The sequence below is a fragment of the Apis dorsata genome, unplaced genomic scaffold (genome assembly GCF_000469605.1).
Source record: "Apis dorsata unplaced genomic scaffold, Apis dorsata 1.3 scaffold_525, whole genome shotgun sequence".
NCBI lineage: Eukaryota > Metazoa > Arthropoda > Insecta > Hymenoptera > Apidae > Apis > Apis dorsata.
The window spans coordinates 620180-624266 of record NW_006263748.1 but is presented as its reverse complement, the minus strand read 5'-3'; the positions used below and the strand labels follow the sequence as shown (position 1 = coordinate 624266).

Sequence of the window (4087 nt, the reverse complement as noted above, 5' to 3'; positions counted from 1 at the left end):
ATAAAAAAAAAAAAAAAAAAATAGCGAAAATGGATGGATACTTGATCCGATGGAATAATTCAAAAAAAAAACAAATAAATAAATAACAAGGTAAAAAAAAAAAAGATAAAAAATCGTGAAAGGAAAAATGAGAAGGAAATCTAATTTGAGACCGACTTTGGGGGACTACGGGCGCAAAGCCCGTAAATGAAATTTTCGTAGGTGTAAGCTAGAGAGAAAGAGAGTTTCCAAGTCCTCGAGGAATATTAATATAGACATTAGTACCCCTCTGACCGAGGAGGAGGTGACTACTTTCGCTTAAGTGTATTTACACGCACACGTGTAAGTTTGCAACGTGTACCGAGTTCGATCATACCGACCGACATCACCACCAACGTATGGATCTTTGCTGTTGCCAATATGCAGTCTCGCGCTTCTCGCATAAATCATTTCTCGCAATATCTATCCGACCCCTTCGGCGTTCCTATTCCTTAAGGAGCCTAACTTTCCTATATATTCTCTAGTTAGGAAACATCTTAGGAATATATTATTCGAACCGATAACGAAATTTCACTTTTTTTTTATCCGTTAATCCGTGTCTCTCGTTACGATATTTTTTTCTTTTCTTTTTAATCGATATCATAGACATGCGACCTAATTATACGATCGATAAAGGAAGAGTACTTTGTACTCGAGAATCACGTAATTTTTAGGTTATATTCTTAACGAGGATGCGAGCGAGCGAACAAAAAGTAATATCGAAACCAAGTTTTTAAACTGTCGCGGAAATATTCCCAGATTTCTCCTCTCTCTCTCGATACAAACTTCGTCATCGAGATAAAGAACGAAAAGTACGAAGAATGCACAACGCAAATTCGCAACGGTTTGTTAAAGAGAGCGATCTCGCCTCTTCCCGTAGCTGCATTACGTACACTTCGAACGATCGAAAAACATTTATGACGCGAATCGATAAATATCGATCTTTTTTCTTCCCAACAAACGTCGAGAATTGCATAGATGAATGCACGCGGGATGAAAAATAACATTGGACGTCGAAGGATACGTGATCGAAATATTTTTCTGGTTTATAAAAAAATAACAAGAAACGCGACATTGCACGCGCAAAAAGCACGAAATTCGCGTTAAACTAGTGGATTTTCCTCTATATCTCGGTAGATGTCACAAGTTAAGCATAGGCCTGTTTCCTTATTTCGCCTCTCAGTGTCGTGTCGCTAGGAGAGAAGGGAGACGCGTTATCTCGACGACTTAAGGTAAATATAACGCGTTATAACCGCGACAGGTTTAGAGGTTAATCGTATTTCTCTAATTCCGTCCTCTTTCAGTGTCGTTCATTCTTTCAGTGTCGTTCGTTCTTTCAGTGTAAACGTCTCGTTCTTTTCACGAGGAAAAGTTCTTCTTCGGTGTGTCGAATCCATCGCGTCCAATCCTAGTGATTTCAAAATTTTCTCTCGAGATTGTTTCCGATGTAACCGTTCGCGTTACGTCGCAATATCCTCGAGTCACGTAAAAGCATTCGTTTTTCAGATATATATCGAAGAACCATCACTTTTCGCACGAAATAAATAACATTTCATCGTTCTTTTTATGCGGATCGCATTGTTTGTTTTCAAACGTTCGAAATTAACGAGAGAATTTTGCCGTAATCGTTTCTCCCATATTTGCTTGGCGTGTAACTCATTCCCACCATTTTCACGAAAAGTTTTGCATAGATGGAGACCTATGTTCGCGCGTATCCTTTGTAGATCCTTTCCTTTGATACTCGATTCGTTGACTCACCGCGTATCTACGTTCAAATCGAATATCTTTCTTTATTTACTTTATTTCGAGAATTGATTCGTAATTTCGAAACGGTTAACCACTTTGTAAAGGCGTTCGAACGATATATATATATACGATGTATATACATACGTTGTACTATTATTCTTCACGAAAAATGGTATAATAAAATATTAACCGATGGCGGTATTGGACGAGGCCGTCGATATTCTCGGTATGTTTGGCCGTTAAATTGAGATCAGCCGATTATATAGATGGCACGTGGTTACAGAAACCGAGATATCCGTGAGTCGATCAGATCATTTGAATGTAATTCGGAAATTTGGAATATCGGAAAGGATAATTGAAGATAATTCACGATTAAAGAGAATTGTTTGAAAATAATAATAATAATATCGCATCACGATATTAAACTATTAATGAATTAGTATCGATTCGTAACGGAATGCTCGGTTATAATATTAAATTCGAACGCATTTTTTAATTTCCATTTCTATTTTAATTCCATTGATCTTAAGATCGTTCGAGCGGTTATTAGAATCGGGTAATAAAGGAGGATGGAGAAGGATGATCGATTGGTCTAATTTTAAAGAGGAAGCGTTCTCGAAACGGCTTGTGCAACAGCGAGTGTTTAGGACACAAAAGAGGGGCAGATCCTAAATTTTGGGTAAGCGGGTGTCGTAATTAGGGTGCGCGGTGGTGGTGCATTGTACGGGATTGTCCCATTATACGGGAAAATTAAGACGAGGGCTTTATTATCGTGTTTTGACAAGCGTGGGAAAGGACTGGCCAAATTAAATACTCCGTGTCGTTAATTTGTCGTTGTGCCTGCAAATTTATCAAGTGTTATTCCACCAGTGAAATAATACAAATGAAGTTCGTCTTTTCCGATGATAAAGCGTCTAAAAAGTAAGTACTTTTTTTTTTCATCTCTTTTTTTTTATCGAATAAAGAGCGTAATAAAATTATATATTATATATATATATATATATATAAATTAACGGATCATATTTTACGTATTAGGAAGCATCATGTGTGTTCTAATCATCCCTATTAACACTCTCTCGCTCGTTTTTCAACCGTTTGCGAAAATCCATCCTTGCTTGCATTTCTATCGCGTTTAACTGGTCTACTACCGGTTATGCCAACGGTTTAAATCTAAAACGACTACCATCGAATCGTACGTAATTGCGAACCGACTAATCCTCCTTCAACTTTATACCACGTGGAATATCCATGATAGAATATACCATGGATTAAAAATTAAAAAGGAATAGGACAAGTATGTATCGATTATCAATCGCGTTTATTTTTCTATCCTTAATTAAGTCGGGGATTATTTTCGAAATCGGTGTATCACGAAAAAGTATCGATCGACGAAAACTAACGGAACTTTGTCGAATGGATAAAAATCGATTTCGCGTAAATTGGGGCGAGAATATAGATATACAGTCGCACGTTGAAAAATCACTTTCCGTGGAAACGTTTCGTTTCGAGCGATACACCGTATTTGTTGCACCAATTAAAATAGATTTGTTACACGTCCGTTTTGCGAATCAATTGCCTTTTCCTCCACCGATCAACTTGTAAATAGCAACGATTAATCGATGCGGTGCGATATTTCCGAGCGTCGACACCTCGGCCAACACGATTACACGTCGATCGTCGTTTTTTCCATCGACCGATCAAACTTGCCGATTTTTCCCCGACGCGACGCTACTTTTTTTTTTTTTTTTTCATCCGTGTGAGAACCATGTATCCTCGAACGACATCCACCCGAGAAATTGGCCACCGCCGCCGTCGACTCCGTGAACCAGCGATAGTATCATAGGAACAGGCAAATCTACGTAGCGGATAGGATGTAGCGACGTATCCACCACAACCCTGTGTAGGAAATGCCGCGTATATTTCGAGCGTAATCGATCTTTCCGCATCGCGAATCGCGGCATCAACGCATAGAAACGTTTCGAGTAGGTATTCAAACCAGTTTCGCCTTTCCCCGGCTACATGTTTCTTATGTATTGTTATTCGCATATACGTATATACCTTGTACGTATATACGTATATAGGGAGAATCTCAATCTCAATGTACCTACTAAACGGTACATCGTTTCCTAATTCTCCTCGTCTTGCGTTTCAACCACGATTTCGATCAAAATTGACTCGTATCGAGTCGAAACGCGCGTACAAAATAGGGACGATGATTTTTCCGCAAGCTTGGGAGAGATTAGGAAGAGACAGAGAGAGAAGTTTCGGCCATGTTTCGGATAACACGATCCAATCTTTGGCTATCGCTGTTCGTTACCAGACA

General features: G+C 38.9%; 1 long non-coding RNA gene across 1 annotated transcript in view; it reads left to right on the top strand.

Moving 5' to 3' along the window:
• The window catches only part of LOC102673081, a 22291-nt gene extending 18440 nt beyond the window's left edge, over window positions 1-3851 (top strand). Inside the window, exon 3 of the long non-coding RNA XR_422492.2 lies at window positions 3526-3851. This is a non-coding gene — a long non-coding RNA (uncharacterized LOC102673081). The remainder of the gene's footprint in view (window positions 1-3525) is intronic.
• Window positions 3852-4087: the final 236 nt, after the last annotated feature.